At 37.0% G+C, this 23,694-nt stretch overlaps 1 long non-coding RNA gene across 2 annotated transcripts in view; it reads left to right on the forward strand.

The window, feature by feature from the left end:
• Positions 1-23,694, forward strand: part of LOC142853661 (uncharacterized) — a 166,508-nt gene that overhangs the window by 27,440 nt on the left and 115,374 nt on the right. The window lies entirely within an intron of this gene.

The following is a 23,694-nucleotide window of genomic DNA, read 5'->3' on the forward strand; positions in this document are numbered from 1 at the left end:
GCTACCCCTATGTGTAGTCAACATCTAGAGTATAGTCAGCCTACCAGAAGTCACATTTTCAAAGAAAATTAATTACCCTCTAACAGCCGTCAACTGCCTGCAGCTCCTCAGCTAAGGGTGGGGACATATGTGCCTCTTTGCCCATCCAGAGTGGAATGTTGACTGGCTTGATCTTGGACAGGAAACCATAGATGGTGTGAGTTCAAGGATACAATAGTCTTGTCCTCAAGTTGTTGACCATGGTGTCCCAGAAATTCAACTCAAACAATGCAGGCTTGGTTAGCCGTCAGAACTTGATGGTAAGACTGCATTGCTGAAGGCACCACACACTTTGTTCATACAACTTGAGGAAATCAAGCTGGTATTAACTTATAAGGTGCATTCATGCCAGTTGCTTTCATAGTGCTGAAATGTGCAATGCCAGTTGCTAGAAGAGAAATGTTACTGGCCGTCTTAGCTATCTATGATGTCTGTAGACTACAATAATGACCATCTTTGCAAAACATGGCCATTAATACAATAGTAGCATCAATGTTATACAGTGGACCTGAAATTTCTTGATTGAATTCATGGAAATTACCACAGGTGAAAGCTTGGCGAGTTCTGTATATCTTACCAGGAAGCCTTGACTAAGGAGCTCATAAGCTGTAGGGGAGAACCAACTATTATTATTTTGTTCAATAGGCATAATAATGAAACTCTGATCTATACATATTTTCATACAGATAATTTAGTGAAGTTCTTAGAGCAGTATCTTTGTATAGCAGATGGCAATTAGTATAGTGAATTACAAAGGATAAGTGTCAATGGAGTGTTTATAAATAAATGGTACATCTCTATCATATACCCTACACCCAAGGCTCAGGAGATATTAGAAAAGATACCAGAGAAAGATTGAAAAGGCCAGAAGCTAGGAAAAACTGAGGTGGAATGTTGTAAGGAGGCTGCTTATTCATTTCCTGGCTCCCAGATTCCCGAAATAACCACACAGAAACTATATTAATTAAATCACTGCTTGGGCAATTACTTAAACATATTGCTACCTAGCTCTTACATCTAGATTAACCCATCTCCATTATTTTATATTTTACCATAAGGCTTGTGGCCTACTGAAAAGGTTTCAGCATGTCTGTCTCTGGTGGCAACTCCATGACTTCTCCCTTGACTCTACCTTCCTTCTCCCAGCATTCAGTTTAGTTTTTCCCACCTAGCTCTGTTTAACCCTATCAGGCCAAACCAGCTTCTTCATTAAACAATGGTATTCACAGCATACAGAAGAGAATTCCACATCAGTAGAACACATTTGAACACATTCAAAATCACATTTTAAAGACAAAAAACAAACAAAAAATGTCTTTGTGTATGATTCTTTCACAACTACTTTAAAGTTCATATATGGGGGAAAAGTTTAGTGGTACTTATAGCCTAGAATTTAGTAACTGTCTAAGCACATTTTGTATTTCTTACTATATTTACATAATTTTATTTTTGTTTCATTACTTATTCTGAAGCCTAACTTAATTAGCAGCATCTGATAATGAATCAAGCAAATTACAGTTTTTATATCTCTGTGTGGTTCTCTGAATATTACACAGATTTGACTAAACATATCCAGCTTATCTTTACTTTTCTCCTGATTTAATATGCATATTTTTATGTTAATTTTTAGAATATGAGATATTAGAGGTTGCCTGGATACTGTAGACTACACATGACCCAGTTGCCTAACTTGAAAATTATACATGAATGTGTTACTTAACTCTACTTACTTCGATCTGACAGGTTTAACATGAATATTACCACTAATATTATTAGGTAATTAGTGAAAAACTAGGGGACTTGAAGGTCAGTGGGAATGAATTTTTCCATTATAATCAGCCTTAGACCCTACCTAGTGTGTCTATAGTGATGTACTAATTTCAAAGAAAGGAAGGAGGGAAACTTCATAAAAGCCTCTACTTGGTATTTGAATGAAAAAAAAAGAGAAAGGTTGAGTAGTCAATAAGGCTCCTTGAGGGATACTGTTAAGACATTTCCCTCCTGGTAAAGCATTTATACTTTTTATAGACTTCTGTTTCCTTTTATAATTTTTTTTTCATTTACTTTGCTCAAAGAATTTTAGTCAAAACATATTTGAGTTGTAATTCCAGTCTTAGTTGGACACTTGACATTCCAAACAGTCCAGAAAACCATATTATTACTATTGGTATCCAGAAGGGGCTGTCTAATTAAGAATAAAGACACACATTATCATCACCTCACTTGAGTTAATTCAGAGGGGCCTGTCAATCATCTGGTCAGGAAATAGTGTTTAAGATACTATGTTTTTTTTAAACAATTAGTGTCTTAGATTCCTATTGCTATTAAGAGATAACATCACTACAGCAACACAAATAAATATTTAATTAGGGTGATTCACTTACAGTCTCTGTGAGAATATTTTTCTTAGTTTCATTAGTAGGTTTTTCTAATTGTTATACCTTATTAGTCAATTTTTCTTTGGAGCCAACATCAAACCACTTTTTAAAGGATATAGCATGAATTACCAGACTGATGATAGTTATATTTGACATTATGTCAATCTCAGCTAAGGTGTTTATCCCTTCATTTAATTTTTCCATTTTCAAACTATTCATTGTTGAATCATATAGAGACCAAACTCCGTGCATTGTAATATTATTCCTCATTATTTTTTGTTTTGTTTTTCAAGACAAGGTTTCTCTGTAGCTTTAGAGCCTGTCCTGAAACTAGCTCTTGTAGATCAGGCTGGGCTCGAACCCACACAGGTCCGCCTGCCTCTGTCTCCCGAGTGCTAGGGTTAAAGACGTGTATCACCACCACCTGGCTTGTTCCCCATTCTTAACATGGGGGAAAACTTAAAAAAAAACGAATTCCCTCCTTAAGAGTTCCCTGGTGTCTCACCAGATCTGCTGATGGCAGCAAAGGCAAAGTTGTACGAGGGTTGCCAGCTGCAGTGACAGAGCTTGGCTGGGGTGAGAGGATGGCATTGTTCCCAGCCAGACTAGAACGGTGGGTGTTGTGGTCACAGCTGGCTTCCATTGTACCGCACAGGCCTGACTGAAGGCATCCACAGCTTCTGGAGTGTAACATAGGACCGAGGGTGTGTGGCTGCAGTAAAAGACCAAGCCGGTACAAGCCAGTGTCAAAGCAGTCAGGCTGGCAGTGAGGTGACCTCGGGAGAGAGTCAAGAGAAAGCCTGCAACACGTGGTGGCAGAGACAAGTTCCTTAACACATGGGGGGGGGCATAAAGGTGGGAAGGAAGGGCACAGGGTCCACCGGGATGACAGAGCTGGCCAGAAGCAGTGACTACTGTGGCGGCAAAGCCGGCAGCCAGTAGCTACTTCGTGATCTTATGCCCTGTGTTGGGTTCCAGATGAAGTGGTTACTTATATCGTTGTATTATTAGATAAAACTTCAGAGTCAGATAAAGGTAAAATCCTGATTGATCAGAGAAGCAGCCAAGAAGTGACAAGTGACCTCCTCTCCCTCTCCCTTTCTTTGTTCCTAAAGGGCTCATGAAATCTTTCTAAGCCTGCTCCACTACTTCCTGTCTCTATATGTGCTGGCTACTCCAAAACATTGATGGCAAATTCTGGTTGCTAGCATGTAGCTCTGCTCTCTGATTCAAGGCAAACTTGATTACCAACCAGTCTTGGTAGTATCAGAGTGTGATCAAAATATCCCTTAACAACCAGCTATGGAGTCATATAAGGACGAGATTTATATCAAGTGGATAAAATTCTTCTGTCAATGTTGATGGCTTAGCATTTCTAAGTGTAAAGCAACATTTTCTTGCTTTAGTGAAAAGTTAAGTAGGTAAGTAGAAAGCTATATTCTTGAAGAATTTACAATATACTGTAATAATTAAGGAAGCAATGCAGAAATAAACATGACAAAAGAACATTGGAATATGAGATATTCCATTAAGATGTGTTTTCTTTTTTAACAATATGAATGTGTATGTATCTGTGTTAGAGGTAAACATGAGGGCAGGTACCCACTGAGGCCAGAAAAGGGTATTGAATCCTTTGCAGAGAGATGTACAGGTGGTTTTGAATTGTTCCACATAGAACATAGGAACTAAATTTAAGTCTTTTAAAAGATCAATAAGTGTGTGTGTGTGTGTGTGTGTGTGTGTTGGGGGGGGGGTGTTCAATATAGAGTTTCTCTGTGTAACAACTCCTAGAACTCTTTCTTTAGATCAGGCTTCCCCTTATAACTCACTGAGATTCACCTGCCTTTGCCTCCCAAATGCTGTGATTAAAGGCGTGCACCATCACCACCTGGCTCAGGAAGTGTTTTTAATGGCCAGGTCATCTCCTCAGTCTCAATAAGCAGTATTTTTTTTAATGTCAGTGTGGTTAGACAGAAGTGGAGTCACACATGGTTTTGCACAGTTACTGAGTCAGACAAAGTTCCATGAAAAGTGTCTTTTGAAGTCAGTGTTGACCACTGAACAGTAATTTACCAATAATGATGGCAGAAGGGCCTTCAGACTGGCAGGACAGGAAAAGCTGGGAGTGCAGTGTACACATAGTATTCAGTGGGATACAGTTTTGGTCGTTTACTTGAGGAGTCAAGTCTGAAATGGCGGAATGCACATAGGAGGAGAAACACTGACTTGGGCATTACAGAAGAAGATACTTTCTAACTCCAAAGAACAATACAGGAGGTGCAGCACATTTTGCTCAATCACTGTTTAGCAGAAGGAGGCTGTGAATCCTATTTCTGTAGTATGTAGTTACGGCCTTTACTTCTATGACCTTGCTAGAGACAGTTTTCTTGATGTTTGACAGGAGGAGACATTTTAACCCTGGTATTTCTAGTACTGTAGACTGCCTGTGATCAGAACTCAACCGCACTCTCTTCTGTTTGTACTTCAATCCTGCCGTTTACTTCTGGGGTTTAAAGCTTTTGTATAACTAAGTTTTCAAAGCCTAACTTGGCAGGTTATTCTTTATTCATCCCCAGACTTGCATCCTGGACACATACTCATTTCTCTTTGTTCATTTATGAACAACTGTCTTGCAGCTCTACACCCCATGGTACCTCTTCTCTTAGAGGTAGTTTAGTTTGATTCCAGCCCTCTTTACCACCCTACCGCTTCCTTTTGCCTCACACTCCTCTCATCAGTCCCAAGTGTAAGATTTGGAAATGTAGTTTGTAACACAATTCATGCTTTTTAAACATCCACTCCGTTGCTCACTGCAGTTATGCTAAGTGTAAACTTGGAGTGTGTTCCTTCAGATAATCCCTGACGTGATCTCGGGTTTCACTGAAATTTACACATTAAATATTCCCCACTGGAAATATTGTGGTCACACAATGAAGTAAAAGAAAATGGGGAAGGCTAGAAAGTGCATTTGAAGGAGAGGTAGTAGATACAAGGGAGGAAAGCTTAAGGCGATGGCTAAGTGTATCGTGTTTTTCAAAATGATTTTTTACTTTTGTTTTACATGTATGTATATATGTATACTGTGTGGATGCAGAACCCATGAAGGCCAGAAAAGCATGTTGTATCCCCTGGACCTGGAGTGACAGACAAATGTGAGCCACCATGTAGGCACTGGGAATGTAGCAATATCCTCTGGAAGAGTAAACCTGTATCATTACAATCATTATAGTTTTATGACAATTCATAAGAATGCACATGTGTAAAGCTCATTAGATGGTGTAGTTAGTGTTGACTTTACTGTATGTCAGCTGTACCTTAAAAGCTTGGTAATAAAATATCATTATAAGACACAACAGAAATTGAAAAGGATAAAGAGCGAGGGAGCAAATATCTATCTAAAATTACAAATTGCCATAGATAAACCTTTCAGGAACATCTCTATCAGAGGATAAAAACACTTTCATAAATATTTAAAATTGTTCCTAGGGTATCAGGGTTCTGCATTATGAGTAAATGGGAGGAGAAGAAACCTTTATCTTTAGTGTTGGGTGAACTCCATGTAAGGAAGTCAAGGCACCCCAAGCAGGCAGCAGTAAAGGCTTCTTACACTTTCTTTTTGGAAAAATCCACCCACCAAATGTAGCCACATAAGGGATCCAAAACCAAATAGCACTTGAAATGTCCATGTCATCTGAGCAATTTCAAAAGAAAGAAGGAAGAAAAGATAAAGCGTTCTTCTAAGTGGTGAAGGTTCTGTGCAATGTGTGCACAGGAATGGAGACCTGAACTCTGATAAACCAGGACCCAGTGCTGCCACACCCGAGGGACAGTCCAGGATAGAGACAGGTGAAAGGCCAGCAAGAAAGCTGAGACACTGTAAACAGAACCAGGAAGATAAAGAGAAATTGGTCACTACAAATATAAAATAAATGTAAGGATGTGCTGTGTTTGCTTTGGGAGATATCAGTCATGTGTTTATCATCAACTATTCCATAGTTTTCTCATGTAAATTGTGTATTTCATGGCATGACAAAATAGACATGAACTAAGACATCCAGTCATATTTCAGAATTTTTAAAGCAATAAACTAGTTGTGAGTCTGAGGCAAAATTATGAAAATTTTTTTTAATTCTCACTCATAAAACTGTGGTTTTTCAAGTGTCACAGTGAATAAAATAATTTATAATACTATTTCTAACTTAGTCAAAATTCATCACTTTTTTGAGTAAAACGAAACTGTTTTGGCTGTGCCTCTGATTGTTTCTGTATTATTTTTGTTTTTAAATACAGAATTTGAAAGCATCAGATAAAAGTCTCTTAGATAATGTATGTAAAATTTTATAACAAAGCAAATATTCAAGATTGTTTATTCTTTTTGGGTTGTGCAATAGTCAAAATATTTACAATTATATTTCACATTTTCTGTAGTGAAAATCCTCTTTTTTTGTCTTTTATGCAAGTGTTTACTCCTGTCGTTTTACAATGCTGTGAAGCTCTCCTGATAAAAGGGCTTGTATTCTATTCATCATTGAAATTTTATTTGATTGCCTTTTATATTTTGTGTGTTTTTCACATTTCAGCAAACATGAATCATGAATCTAATACTAGAATAAAGATGAAGACAGAATAACAAAAGGCTCACAGGCTGGATTTAAGATATAATTATTCTGTCAATCATTGTTGTAATATTTTTATCATAGCTATTTGGATACACATTCTTATCTAAATATACTCATTCTAAGACTGATGTGAAAAGCATAGTACTTAAAAACTATAATAAGTTATGAAATCACTTAATATTTTTGTGTGAAACATTTGATAGTTTCCATGATATTGACCAAAGTATTTTTCCTGATAGTGCCATTTCTCATTGGTTTGCCGGCTTCAAGGAACGCTAAGCAAATCCTTCACTGAACTGGTGAACAGAGAGACATATTTCAAATAGGTGAAAATAAAGACTAGCAAATATATCTTTAGCAATAGCAGAAAATATAACATGTCTTTTAATCAAAAGTTACTGGAGTAAATTTTCATGAAGAAATGATACAAATAATAATTGCTTAGAACACAAAATAGAGTATCCAATAAATATGAGGAATTTATATGACCCACTGACTTAATGACGGAATGATGGGTAAAATACAGAGACTTTTATGATTATGATATTTTTTTCATAAAACATTTTTTGTAATATTAGTTCTAAATTACACCTTTAAATATGCATATAAAAACCGCAACCAGTTTGAGTAATCTTTTCGGGAAGAGGCCTGGCTCACAACAAAGCTTTCTTGCAACTCAGAATTAATATCTAGTAATGAACAAAATAATTCATTCCTGTATTTAGATTCACTGTAGTAGTGTTTGCATAGCCAATGTCTGTCAACAGTTCATTGCTGTCTGCTAATTTGAATAGAGGGCTGTCAAGGGTTCATTGGTGCCCTATACATGCAGGTTTCATGGCTTACAAGGGAAAGGCTGAAGCAGGTGAACTGTGGCACGTTGGAGCCCAATGTCAATCAAACAGTGAGTTGCAGTTAGTTTGTTCGATCTAAAAGGTCGTAGGCCAGCCTAAGTGGTTTGTCAAACAATAGCAACAAACAGGCAAACAAATGGATTTAACATCATGTAGATCCAGAGAAATTGGGGAGGGCTTTTGAAAGTTAGACCAAAGAATAAATTTGTTTTTTTTTTCTTCACTTTGTGTGCTCATTGGTTATATCCAATTGCATATATTCAGGTGTAAGTAGAAAGAAAATAGGTGAGGTGAACCTCTCAAAGCAACCACCTTCTACTGCTGCTACATATTTCCCCTAGAGTTCCTTTGTAGCTTTATTCCTGTTTAGGACCAACTTCACCATAGAAGATGAGAAATGTGCTCTACGATAATCAATATACTCTAATTTTATTGTTTTTATTTTAGAAAACCATAATTTAGTGGAATATTAGATAGTTACAACATCAAATAAATTATGTCTACTTATCTATTTCTAATAGATAATTGCTCATTTTTGGGGATAAGTTGTTTTTCATATATAATTTCAAATATGTAAGATGATAACATAAATTATATTCCTTTCTTGTTTTATTTTTCTTCATAACATTTCTCTGAGTGTACCCTTCTTAAGCTAATTTTCTCTGGTCCTGTACATAGATGCTGGTCTATAATCTGGGTTTCCCATCCTTGTAAAAATCCCTGGAGAACTTTGTCTGTGGAGATCCCCTGTTTTCCTGTCCACATGATTTCACTCTTGGTCTTTTATTCTATATAGGCAGCTTATGTCCTTGTGTATATATGTTCCCTGTGTGTGTGTGGGGCGGGGGGAATATGGATACACATGCATCTGGAGAGCAGAGGTTGAATCACGTCTTCCTTACGGAGTTGTGACGACTAACTGGCCAGCAAGATAGTGCGATCATATTGATTCCGCCTCCCCAGCATTGGGAATACAAATATTTGACATCTCCTCCTTGGTGACAGTATTTGAGGTTCACCTTGCCAATGACACTAAAATGTGTAATGTTTGTTATTAGCTAAATTTGCCAGACTGTTCAGCAGAGTTGTTTCTAACCACCTGACACTAACGGTTGAATGATATCTTTATCTCTATCTTCTAGAGTTTTAATCTGGGTTGTCATCAATCAAGAACATCATTAGTGACAATAAGAATACTACATATCTTACTCATCTGTAAAAAACAGAAACCAAGCCTTATCGCATGGGTTATGCAGAGAGATTCTCCTTATTGATATATTAACTTGTAGTTTAAGAATCTAGGCAGAATTAAAACCTGGACACATTTAGCACCAGTGAAGTCTAGCAGAGCATTTTTAACTCATACCAGACAATTCTACCTGGAACTCTTCCTGCTTCGCTTACTTCACTTCTAATATTATAAAGAATAAAACTGAGGGTAAAATGTCCTCTCAATTGTTTCACAAACAGGGTTTTGATGTTGTCTTTGCTTTTTGGTAAAAGTGACATTCTGCTTCATTTCTCTATGGGATCATAATTTGCCATAATATTAAGGAGTAGTGTACAATTTTTTCCTAGGACACTGACTGCTTAAGCAGTTTGCAAATGGGTCTTTCCTTTCCCATGTTGCCTTGTTTCCCTTCCGATAGAGGAAAGACCTCAGACATATGTACTACTGTGTTCTTCCACTAAAATCCCAGGTGCTAGACCTACATGAACAGAAGAAAAGGTGTATGAGCATCAGAACAGAAAAATGTGTGAGAAAACGCAGTTCAACTTTGATGGAAAATTAGGTAGATAAATTTGATGTTGTTTCCTAAATCAGAATGAAGAAATTTACTTTATCTAAGCAGGAAAGAAAGCACCTTTGAAATCAATATTTGTTGAGTTGAATTGCATTTACAGTTACTGAAGATTCATAAACTACTTATTGAAATAAAATTCACTTCTGTGTATAGGAAATCTCATTGCCATTCTTACTTGTAGTTAGCATCTTGTAAGAAATGAACCGTGGAACCAACAGAAGCATTTGTGGTGTGTAATTGAAAGCTTATTGTTTGCAATATAATTCCATTTTCTGATCAGCTTATATAGTTGGGTTTTAATTAATTAATCTGTTGAGTATTTCAGTTGCAGGGAAAAGCAAAAACACAATTGAATCTGTTCACTGAATCATTATCAAAATGCTAAAGAAATTGTGATATTAACAAGACACACCTTAAAATAACCTAGTATAATTCCAATAACTGAAAACCAAGTATCTATTTCATGAAATGGCCATTCTTTACTGATGTTATTTCTCTTTGTATAGGTATGATTGTCAACACATTCTCTTTTCTTATAAATAAAAGTCATAAATTTTGAAGAGACATTAAGACTTTTGGGAAGCAATTTCCCACAAGATGATATGGAAATAATCTATCTGGTCCAAGAGAGGGTACGAAACTCTTGCATTTAGAGAAGTTCTCCCCACTTTATTACCTTGGTGATAAAAATAATGTAAAATCCTCCAAAGGAAGGTAAGACTCTTAGGCTCATGACTGTGTGTGTGTGTGTGTGTGTGTGTGTGTGTGTGTTGAGGCTAAATTTTGCTCTGCAACACAGGTTGCCTTGGAGCTAACTATGCAGTCCAGGCTGATGTGAACTCATGGAAATGCACCTAGCCTCCACACACTGAGAGCACAGAGATTACAATACTGACCCACCATATCCAGCGCTTGGATACGTTTGTTTCCTGAAGAATCCTAACCCAAAGGGCAATATATTGTGATCCCATCCATGTGTCAATAGAAAGTATACTTACAGGGAGAGAAAACAGATCTGTGGTTGCCAGGGTTTGGGAGAGACGGTATATATTGATATACAGGAGACATCAGGGGGACTTAAATGAGATACAACTCTTCCTCACAGTTTTAGCTGTTTTCTTAGTGTTTGTTTCCATGGAGATTGTCACAGTTGTAAGCCCTTGAAAAGTGTTAACTTCACATAGTTTTAAGGCTTAAAATCCCAATATCTAAACAGGAGCAGACCCAGTGTCTGGAAAGGACACCCTTCCATCTGCAGATAGACACTTTCCTACTATGTCCTCACTTGGTAAAGGCCAGCAAGGAAAAATAAACCCTCTTGTCCATTGTACGGATACTTCCTGTTATTGTAGTCTCTGCGGTCATTACGTTAGAGGCTTTCATACCTAAACTGGGAGGTGGGGAACACAACACTCAGTTCATGACATGTCTTACTGGTGAAAATGCAGCACAATGTTTGCGAATCCAAAACAATGAGTAAATATTCTATTAGTCTAGAAAAAATTGGATCTTAGAGCTTAGGTGATATCCTAGCCAGGAAAATGTTTGCCCTGCAGACTTCAGACCTAAGCATGGAAAGAAGAAGGACAGAGAGTATATGCTCCACTGTTGGGAAGTTGATTGGTGCTTTTTGACTAACCATACGGGCAGCTTAGCAGTTTGGTAGTCCAAAGCCAGTGCAAGACCTGTCTCAAATAAATAAATGCATAAATATATAAATACATAGATAGATAAAGGAATATGCCTAAGGAGGAACACTGGAAGCTTTTCTTTGACATTCATATGGATGTGCACAAATATTTACATGAATCAGTACACACATAGGCTAAATGCCTATGCGCACCCACACAAGACAAAAATTACATAAAGGAAAGACATGAGACTACCATTCTTTCCAAAAATGCAATTGCAGGTCAATTTTGAAAACCACATTTGTACAGAAAGAGATGGATCTATTCATTAGATTATTTGAAAATGAGCAATTAGAGAATTCTGTTCCTCATTGGCCAAAGCACAAAGCTCATATTAACTGAATGAAAAGGAAATCAGCCGGGGATTTTATTCTTTCTATACAAAATAAGTCCTGGTAATGGAGGAATAATTTCAAATATTTAATTAACCTTTACTGAACAGAATGTTTAGAGTATTTTCATTAAGCCTTTATCCTAATTTCTACCTTATGTAAAATGCAATCTGCCAATTTTCAATAGAGTGTAAGTATAAATCACAAAATGATAGGATCCTATGAAACGACCTTGACTAGACATAGCATTATAATGGCATTTGAGATTATGAGGACTTAAATTTTCCTTGCAGACTAGGAAGGATGAGCATGAAGAGACAATATTACACAGGTCAGTTTTGTTGGCTCAGTTATTTTGCCTTTAAAATGGATGGGCTGGGCCAAACTTGTAAGCCCTTTTTCAGGTATAAAATGCAGAGATTCTGTATTCTCCTGGTGATAATTACCTAAATTTTCCTGAGTGAGCACTGAAAAGTTCTAATTAAAAGGGAGATAATTAAGACCAAATTAGGTATTTCTCTCTATAAATCCTCCCGGGTCTTACTCCACATAACAATAGTAAAACTGTCTCAAGGATATTGTCTGACTACGAACATTGGCATCTTGACAGCAGAGTTTTCAACGTGTAGAACAGTCATCCTCACTTTCACTTTCTCTGAAGAAAAGGGATGTGGCCTCCTCTGGTGCTCTGATTGTGTGTGTGTGTGTGTGTGTGTGTGTGTGTGTGTGTGTGTGTGTGTGTTTGCATATATGTTTGTATTTTTTGTACTGTAGAGGTGACAGATAAAGCCAGGGAAAGACAGACTTCTGCTTGGATATAATGTCAGAGACATGATCTTGTGTCCTGTTTCTGAGACAGAATTTTATGCCCAGAACTGAAACCTCACAGAAGGGTAAATTTAGCAACAGGCAGTAGTAATCTCCCTGGGCTGATATTCCTCACCAAGATTTACACCAGGAGAGGGCAGAGAGGAGCATGGCTGCAGCCTTTCTCATGAATATGTGGAGGGGCTGCAGCAGCTGGAGACAGGTGCTGTCTTATATTTAGTGCTCTAATTGCCTTTTTCGATCATTTACGTAAGAAAATTCAGACTGTGTGTTCTCTTTAGATATAAGGTGTGTGTGTGTGTGCTTGCATATCTGTCTGTCTATACATTTATACACATACACACACTTTAAAATTCTTTGTACACATCTAGGCAACTTTTCCCATTCCCTTTCTTTCCTCCACTCCCCCCTAAGTCTCCTCCCTCCAAGCCCGTTCATACCCTCCAGCATTTCAGCTTATTTTTCTTTGATTATTATTGCTACATACATACATACATAATACATTAAACCTGCTATGTGTTTGTGTAGATAAAATTTCAAGGCTGACCAACTTATTTTGAACAACCGGAAAGGTCTCATTCCTGTGACAGGCTAATTTTCCCCTTCCCCAGTCCTTAATTGCTTGGGATTCTTTGTCTAGAGAAGGGCGCCTGAGAATTTTCTCTGTCTTCTTCAGGAGCATGTATACTGTTGGTATTGACATCGTTCACATCTTGTTTATGCACCATTTCTAGGAGAAGCCGTTTTGCAGCAGACTTTTCTGGTACTATGACTTTAACAATCTTTGCTCCTCCCTTTCTGTGAAGTTTGTTGAGCCATAGACACAGGAGCTGTGGTGTAGAAGTATCTATCCTCTAGGGTTGTGATCCCCATGATTCAGCAATCATTGCACTGTGTGATTACACACTTCCCCCACCCCCAGCTCTTACAGGGATTTCCTCTGGGAATGTCTCCCAGAGATCTAGGGGTCATCTTTTTTTATTAATTATTAAAAACAAAAAGCACCCAAAACAAACAAACAAAAACCTAGCTTGCAGTCTCTGTAAGCAAAAGGAAGCCCACTGTCCAAGAGTGCCATTCTGCAAAGAGCTGCTTATTCAGCAGGATTAACCTAACCCTGGGGGCCTCAGTGTCCTAACTTCTCTGTGTCATCACAACAAACAGCCCTGCTATTTGTTTCCTGGAAAGGCATCAAGCTCCCTAACACAAGAGTTTGAAACAAACTCTTTCTTGCTTTTTAAAGCTAAACTAGAATGATTTGTGTTTGTGATATTCTCAAAAAGAAAAGAGTGTCAGGCATCTTAGATTTGCATAGTTCATAGAAAGATATAATAGAAAGATATTTATGTTCTCCAAGATTATGGTACAGGTAGGAATACCAGTCTTCACAGTAATTTCATTAGTATGCTCTCTGTTATTGAGGATTGGGGCAGAGCAGGGCTATAGCTTCAACTTTATCAGAGAAATTTCTGTAAAAATAAAGAAAATAGTTAAAAGAGTTTGGAGGGAAAATAATAAAAACTTAAAGCAACAAATTTGAGGAAGAGTTTTATTTGTTCTTATGAAGACATCTTGAAGGAATAATGCATGTGACTGATATTGCATGTACCTTTGACCTTGACAGTTTTATGAAAGGTTTAATTAAGGCCCTTTAAACTGGTACATTAAAAAGTATACTGCTGTAAGTGTGTTTGCAAGTCCAAGTCTACTTTGAATTGTTTATCTTACATTTTGTCTTCTCCACTTCATACCAGAGCCTGAGAGTGTTGACAAGCTGACATGCATTTCAGATAGTTGCTCAAAGTTGAATTGGAATAGCAACTTTTAAAGAAACACAAGTATTTTATAAAGATTTTTCAAGCTTAAGCCTACAGTAATTGACCACAATTTAAAAAATTGCACTTAAGAAAATGATTTATATGTCAAAACATTTTGGGGCCTGGAAAGATGGGTCTGCACTTAACAATACTGTATGCTCTTCAAACAGACCTGGGTTCAATTCTCAGCACCCACATAGGGGCTCACATTGTCTGTAACTCCAGTTTTGGCGAATCCAGTGCTCTCTTTGACCTCTCTTTGTACCAGGCATTTAAGTAGTATACATACATAATGCAAGCAGTACATTCATCCTCAAAAGACTTAAATAAAAAGTTAAAATGTTAAAATATACTTCTTCTTCATCTTCTTCCTCCTCCTCTTCTTCTTTGTATTATTATTATTATCATATGTGTGTGTCTTTAGCATGTGTCCAATAGTGAGAAAATGGAATTCATAGAACAACTTTTAGGAGTTGGCTGTTTCTTTCTGCTATGTGTTCCATGTATTAAGCTCAGGATTTCAGACGTGCGTAGTAAACACTTTTATCTTCTAAGTCATCTCACCAGCCAGGCCTAGCTTAAATCTGTACAAACACTCCGCTCCCAGTTGCCACAACTGAAAAAATATTGCAGTTTCCATGTTTTTTTTTTTCTCAAGGTCATGAAAGGATTTGGGAAACATGATATTTTTATGCTACTGTAACAGAATGCCTCAGTGTAAATAACTGATCAATCTATTAATTGAGATTAATAGATGTCATGCTAGACTCTGGGAAGTCTTAGACTAAGACACTGGTATTGGTCTTGTGAGGGCTGATCTTTGCCTTTGAAATAATGCAGAGGGTCAGAGTGTCGGTGTCCTCAAACTTTAGATGATAGAAAGACAAAGGATTGAACCCTGAACCCTCAGGACATTTAATGATGGGGTCTATGCATTCATGAAGCAATCACTATTGTAACTTAGTCACTCCCTGCAAAGAACATCTCAACGCTGCTGGGCAACGAATTTTTCACATGAAGTTTGAAGAGACCATCATTCAAATCACAGCACATAGAAAAACTCTGTATCTACCCCAGAATAAATAGTCCCTTCTTAAATATTTTATATCATTTTCAACAAACCTCCTAAGGACTGGGTCATGTAGAGGTCACATTTGTTTCCAAGAAGTGACTTGTGGTCTAGCGTCTATTGTTGTTCAGGGGAGGAAGACTAGACTAATTTTTAACTACGTGGGAACTGGATACACCGTGAATTACCCATTGGCAAATCTATGAGCTCGGTTTCCAGGTTTCCTGTGAAGAATTGCACTTAGGGACTCGTAATTATCCAGTAAATCATCACAAAGATATGAAATGGCGAGGGAAGGGCTTTCTTTCCAATTAAGGCTGCCATTTATTCTGTGAGTGATATTATTTATTGTCAAATAGAAGACATTCACAGTACCATGCACCTCTGAAAACTCAGTGCAGAAACCAGAGACTCACATCTGCGAAGAACTTGGACTAGGTACTACTCATTATTGTTCAGGTACATGAAAGTTCTACTAGGGAGAGGGAGAAGGGAAGAAATGTCAAAGTTAGTGAACAGAATCCACACAGGGGGACATGGTATAGGAAACTGAACTGAGGATTGTGGAACCAGTTTAGTGCATCCTAACCTTGAGACAGGAACGTTTTCTCAGAAAGAGAGGAAGGTACATTGCATGCAAAATGCAGAGAGTGAGGGTGGATTGCAAAGGATTATGGGGGTGATGGAGTAAAGCTGGACCTGTGAGGTTAGTGAGGCTTTTAGTATACAGCTCAATATCTCAGCCTGCCACTTAGTATGGATTATCTCACTTACCAATATGGTATTTCATACCACCCTTCCTTGGGAATGATTAATTATTTTAATTCTGTATTCCCATAGTCTCTTTTCTCACTACCACCTAAAAATAAGAAATGTGTTCTGGCAAAAGCATAATGTGTGATTTATAATAAAGGTTAAATAATATATGTTAAGGGATCTGAGGATATTGTACCATTTCTCAGTTTTGAAATTTGAATACTAATATTAACTTTTTTGTGTGCAAGCTATACATATTCTGTAGCCGAAGAAGTGATCAATGAGTGGAGCAGCTGCGGCCTTTTCCAGGTTTCTCGACAGGGATAAGTGCACTTAAGGCTGCTAATAGTCTACAGCAAACTATAGATTTATGCAAATTCACCTCTAGCAGAAAGTCTAGGGAGTGCTGCACACCCTGGTTCTGAAACTCGGGCACAGCAGTTTATTTTGTTTTGCTAACGATCCACACTCTGCTTAGGACATCTCAGTTCCTTAAAGGAAGGGGATACTTTCTATCTCTCTATGTATCTAGGTATCTATTTATGTACCTATTTATAATCTATCTATCTATCTATCTATCTATCTATCTATCTATCTATCTATCATCTATCTATCCATCTACATAGTCACTGAACTTACTTAAGAGAAAGCTCTAGATTTTGAAAATTAAAAAAAAAATTATTGTGTATTGTGTGTGTGTGTGTGCTCACATGTCCACACATGCGCATGTGCATGCCATTGCCCATGAGTGGACATTAAAGGAAACTTCTAAAGTCACTTCTCTTTCATCTCATGGATACTGAGGATAGAGCTCAGAAAGATAACTGGCCTCAAACCCCTTTCCCAATGAAAAATCTTACTAGTCACATGCATAAATTGTGATCCTTCAGAATTGTTGATTCTGGCTTTCTTGTGTTCTGCCACTTAGAGGTTTTCAGCAATGATGCTTAGAAAAAACAAAACAAAAACCTGGGGCTGGTAGAAGTCTCAGGTTCATCATTATCTTTGAGTAAAATAAATTTCACCCCTTTCTTTTTAGTGAGACAAAATATACAAAATATGCGCACTTGACGCTAAGCTGTCCCTACTAAGTCTTCCCAAATCTGTGTTCTCTGATTAGATTTTGAAGATTTGCAGATCTTGTGATAGAATGAAAAGTAAGTGTATGTTTGTTCCAATGTTTGTAGAAAACCTTTGCATTTCTTGTAGAAACACCAGTGAAATCCTACTGAATCTTGTATTCTTTCCTCATGATGGAGATGGTCACATAGATGGGAAAACTAAAGCATCTAATATGATAGAAAACTCAGCTCCTTCAATGAGTTATGACAGCTAGCTTTCTGTAGTCTTTTAATAAGAACCATCCTAGGGTTTTCAAAACTGTCATCTATAACTAAATCTGTCCTTCTAGATGATTTTGATTTTACTCTGTTTGGGATGCTGTGACTAAATGTTGTAAGCTGAACAGCTTATATAAAGGAAAAATTCTAGTCTCACAGTCCTGGAGGTCAGAAGGTCCAAAATCATGATTTCAGCATGTTTAGGTTCTAGGGAAGTTCTCCTCCCTTCACACTATTAGATTCCAGTTGGATCTCTAGAATCTCTTCTAGGAAAAGTTTAATTCCATATGGAGATACTAATTACTTCCCTACAGGCCTCACTTTTGATGCTCTCACACTGGGTATCGGGTTTCAACCAAGGAAATTTGAAAGCATAGACTTTAGACAATAGTTTTTCATTTCTGGTTATGAATCTCCCAACATAGAAACATGCAATTTAGATAATTCTGATTCCAAATATCAGGATTTTTCTTTGTTATGATTAGGTTATAAAGATTAATTTTAGATTGGAATTTACTAATCTAAACAATTCAGCTTCAACACTGCCAGGTGCTTCTTTTATATTCATGGCCAGTTTTAGGGAATTGTTAACTACATCAGATTCATTGGAAATTAGTAGCGAAAAATTATTTCAATTCTCTTGACATGCTTCCCTCCATACAGCATCCTCCAAATTCATCTCTATGTGAGTTATTAAAGAGTAAAACTAACTCAGGCAAATTCAAGTAATACATATGCAAAACTGAGAAATGGACTTTTATATATGATTGATTGTCTATATTTCTTTCAAATCACCAGCTTCAAATGATTTGTTATTTCTAATTAATTGTGATCATCTATCCATCTATGTATCTGTGTATCTGCACTGACTAGTTTCATGTTAACTTGACACAAGCTAGAGTCATCTGAAAGGAGGGAATGTTAATTGAGAAAACACCACCATAAGACCAAGCTGTAGGGCATTTTCTTAATTAGTAATGAACTGGGGAGGGTTAAGCTAGTTGTGACTGGTTTCATCCCTGGGCTGGTGGTCTTAGGTTCTAGAAGAAAGCAGCGTAAGCAAACTGTGATAAGCAACACAGTAAGCAATATTCCTCCATTGCATCTGCATCAGCTCCTGCTTCCAGATTCCTGTTTTGTATAAATCCCTGTCCTGACTTGCTTCTTTGATGAACAGTGATATGGAAGTGTAAGCCAGATAAACCCTTCCTTTTCAGGTTGCTTTGGTCATCGTGTTTCATCACAGCAAATGAAACCTTTACCTAGACAGTATGTATTTATGTATATGCATCTATCATGCATAGATCTATCTTTCCATCTATATATATCTATAAATCATCCATCTACAAAGAGATTGATTATGAATAGTTCAGGGAAACTTGCCTGTTACAATATGGCAAAAACTTTTCCATCAAACTTTCATAAATGTTACTAATCTTGTATATAACTCTATTGCCATTATGACTGAAGGAATATAATTACAGATTTGTAAATGTGGAATATTTGACCCATAAGCAGAAAGAAGATATTTTGTTGAATATGCAGCATTGACTTTATTGAGGTAGTAAAAAAAATCATGGGATTATCTTGTTTAAATACTGAGAAGTAAACCAAAGAATGCAAAATCTAAAAATAAAAAGTCGAGGAAATCATAGGAGAGAAATAATGATTTATTTATCAAAATGAAGTGTTCAAGACAATGGTAAATACTCCAAGTATGAAGTTAAACAAAGGCCTAAAATTATGGACATCTTAAAATGATGATGGATGATGGGACAAACAATAAAGATGGGGAAATCAACACAAAAGCTCAAGATCTCATTCAATTAGATGATTTTTGTTGAAACTTGGTTGAGGTTTAATTCTAAGTTCACCTTCACTTCCATATATAACATCTCTAAGACAGTCCTGCAGCTGATTTCTGTCTACTAAGTGTATTACTAATGCCCTCTGCCAAGGTCAGAATTAGCACAATGTTGATAGATTCGTTATAAAACTATGTCTTTGAACTTCCTGTTTCTGAGCTATCATTCATCATAGTTTGAGATTTATCATTCGACCCTCTGAGCACATGTCCTTGAGACTAATATAAACACCTGTGATTTTTGTAGATATGAATTGTGTTCATTTTAAAAGACCTTTCCCTAGATATACATGAACCTTTTATTTATTTCTGTTTTGGTTTTTATAATCATTGGAGATGTAACGTAAGAAATGCAGAGAAGCTCGACCATGGTGATTTGATGTCGCAGAAAGGCAAGAGATCCAGTAGGAAACAGAAGAGAAAATGAAACGGAACCTGTGGCATTGGAAGGAAAAAGATCTATAGTCAGGATAAGAAGTGCAGATTCACCGTCGAGGTCATGTGTTGGATTTGAGTGTGATCTGGAATGGCATTTCAATTTCTCTGTGGTGTGACTGTAGAATCGTGGATGGAATTGCCTCTCTACTTTCACATGGCACTGAATACCATTTTCAAACACATCAATTGATTATGCTTTTGGAACCTTAAAATTTCTGAGGAGATGAGATGAAGATCCTGTATCTTGTATTTCTGATATATACACCTATATGGATCTTACACATACATATCTATTTATATATGTGTGTTTGTGTGTGATTGTGTATACCCTCTAGATGCCTAATGTTACCTGACACTGAACAGTACTCATGTTAAAGGTTAGGTCCTACATGAACTTTACCAAGATGAGTAACCTGGAGCACAAAAAAAAAATCATTAAAGGCTAAGCAAAACAAAATACAACATGTGCTATCTAATTATTCACTCATACTCTCTACCTGTTTCATTAAATTAAGTCTTTCTTTGCCCTTCGGTTACCAAGGTCCTCACAATCACTGAATGATTAGATAATGTCCATTCTTACATTTTGAATACACAAGGAATCTTTAATACTAAGAGAAAGAAAGAAGAATGGTAAATCGTTCCTGATTACTCTCCTTCAGATGTGTTTCCTTCTCCCTGGATATAATTATACTTCCTTTGTAGGCTGAAGAGCCATCACAGCTTGTGTAGAACTCTCCTGGGTCTAAAACAAAAGACCCTGCTCATGATAAAATATCTTCTTGTATCACTTTTGAAATGCAGAGTTGAACAAGGTTGGATGAAATTGCACTAAGCTGAAAGTCTCCCTTGTTGATAAGGCATTTTCCTTTCCTGGCCTAGCAGACAAAGCTCACCTCTAATGTTTCCCATTTATCCAGAAATGATTCAAACAATGCAGGAGCTCTTCCATTTATTTATTTATGTGTGTATGTATGTATTTATTTATGATTTAAAACTTATTTTATGTGCATTGTTTTGCTTCTATGTATGTCCATGCGCAATGTACATTCCTGATGCCCATGATAACCAGAAGGGGGTGTTGAATTTCCCGAATTTGGAGTTATAGATGGTTGTGAACTACCATGTGGGTGTTGAGAATCAGATCTGGGTTCTTTGGAAGAACAGTTAGGGCTTATAAGAGTCGAGCCAGCTCTCCAGCCCATCTCCCATTTATTTTTAACTATTAATGTTTTCTGCTGACTTTTTCCTTCACTATTTTCCTCCAGCATGGTGTATGAATAGCTTTGTGTTATTCATTCATAAGCTACATAAGGCTTATTCCCTATACTTACTTCGCATTTGAGTTCTCCCATTTAACTATATTGTGTTTGTGAGTTTCTCTTGCCACAAAGCTTGAGAGCATTAGTTCATTTACAGAATCCCATATGATAGAAGGAAAAAATCACATTCCCATAAGTTGTTCCCTGACCTCCATGTGTTCTTCCCCCCAGTAAACAATTTGACAAGCAAATAACAACAAAAGCCAAACCCCAAAGTAAATTGGACTAAATATTAAGCAAGAAAGCTGTGACTCATTTCATCTTCCATAGGCCCTCACTTCTATACTCCTGCATTAGACCATGTCTAATATTAAATATCCAATTTCATTAATACACTTCTTGTATGTTGTAATTATCCATATGATTTATTCACCAAATTGATATATTTTGAAATCAGCAAGAAAAGGGCACTAATCAAAGCAAACATTGCAACAAGTTTTTCTGATAATGTTTATAATATTCTGTTACCCAGAGAAAATGAACCAAAAGAATGTGTGTGCATGTTCACACATGAACGTGTGTATCTTCTCGCCACAAATTCATGCAGGTACAAGTGCACATGTATGTGCACCACAAACACATGGGGGGAGATAGAGAAAAAGAGAGAGAGATTGAGATTGTAAGAACTGTAGGGGTCTGGCATGTACAAAGTCTATAGAGCAGATGTTAAGGCTGAAGACCCAAGAGGAACCAGTGCTCAAGACCCAAGTCTGTGGCATCCTAGAGACCAAATGTCTTCTCTGGGGGAGGTCCTTAAGCCTTTTTTCATTAGACCTCCACCTAATTGAAGAAGGCTTATCTGTATTTTGAATGCAATCCAGTTTATGCAGTTTACTGATGTATGTAATAATTATCTATCAAAATACATAACTTTCTCAGTAAGCTTTCTATTAAAATTTTACTAAATATTTGGGAAGATAGCTTACCAAGGGGATACATATAATTGGTCAACACAGTCCTGCTAACACTGCTTTTAGCTTCAGTGTATTTCCTTTTCCTTGTAAGGTAATAGTTCCAGAGTCATTCTTTATAATATACCTATGTTCCCTATACAGAATTATATCTTATTCGGAGATGTTTTGGCTATCATCTTTTAAAGATTGATTATCCTACTTGTAAGATCTTGTGGCCTAGGAAGAAAATCATTAATGTATAAATATAATCCTATTTTGTATGTCATTATAAACTCTGCATTGCTGCAGTACAGGAACCTACAAACTTTTTTAGTCATAGGATATATCATGACTGGCACTTGATAGTGATAAACAAAATGCTGTGTGTCCTTACTATTACGAAGCTTTGTGCTATTTACTTGTCATCAAATAGAATTTTTTTGCTTCAGAGAACACCGAGAATACTTTGAGATCTGCATATAGGGATACATGAATTGATTGATTTCTATGACGGGAGTTTGCAGTGTTCACTGAATATCATAAAATAGCACATGAAAGAAAAGACTCGGTGTTCCCACTGACACAGTAAAAGATGGCATCCTGTTTTTTGGTGTGCTTTGCTTTATTCCCTGGTAGATAAAAACATCTTATTTATTAGGCGTCCATATGTTGGGGGAAAGATGCAAAATTGTTCTACGATTCAGTGCCTCCGTCTGAGGGTAGATATAATGACAGTGTGTAATGAAACTAGTGCGATGAGTAGGGAAAAAGAATAAATGTTTATTGTTATATAAATAATAAGAATCTTCATGACAGTTTCTGGTAGAATAAATGACATCCAATCATGTTCAAGAAAGAAAAACATTCAGAAATTAGAGATGATTTTCTGAATCGCAAAGACATTCGGGAACTTTATAGGCAACTTCTTGGTATTCATCTAACCTCCTGGTAGGAGAAGAGATGCCTCTCTGGTTATCAGAATACTGAAACAGTAGACTCCAGTGAGGAAGAATTTGCCCTGGAATTTCATGAAAGGGAGGGGAAAAGTTTGTAAATCTTTCTGCCATGCAGATTGAAACTTGTCTCTCAGAAAGTTGCCTTATCAGACCACCATGCGGGATAAATGGGTTTGAAACAAAGGTGAGCCAATGATGGGAACAATCACATGCTAACCAGGGGCTGCATAGTTGCATTCCTATGCTGTTCCTGGTTTAAACCTGAACCTCATGTTAGCACGTGGAAAATGGACTCTGGGTGGTAACTGAACCTCACTCATTAATTCCTCCTTTCCCAATTGTTTTAATAAAACAATTGCTTCTCTTTCTAACTGGGTAAAAGAGCTTAGCTTGTGAGTGCTGCCAGAACTCGGGCTCAAAGAAATCAGGCAATTACAGGGAGTTGACTTTTCCCTTTCTGGAGCTATGAGTTTTCCACTTCTCACAAGTGATCTGCCATTCACTAAACTTGACCTACACTCTCAGCTAAGAAACGTCAGCTGATTTCTATATTAATGTTTCTTTTTTAAAAAATATTATGAAAAACAAAATAAAACAAAGCAGCTTGTCGAGTCATGAATTTTTAGCAAGAGAATAAGCTCTATCAGTCAAAAGCAAGTTCTGTAGATTCTACTTGATTTCAAATTTTTCTTT

Source organism: Microtus pennsylvanicus, chromosome 7, assembly GCF_037038515.1.
Source record: "Microtus pennsylvanicus isolate mMicPen1 chromosome 7, mMicPen1.hap1, whole genome shotgun sequence".
NCBI lineage: Eukaryota > Metazoa > Chordata > Mammalia > Rodentia > Cricetidae > Microtus > Microtus pennsylvanicus.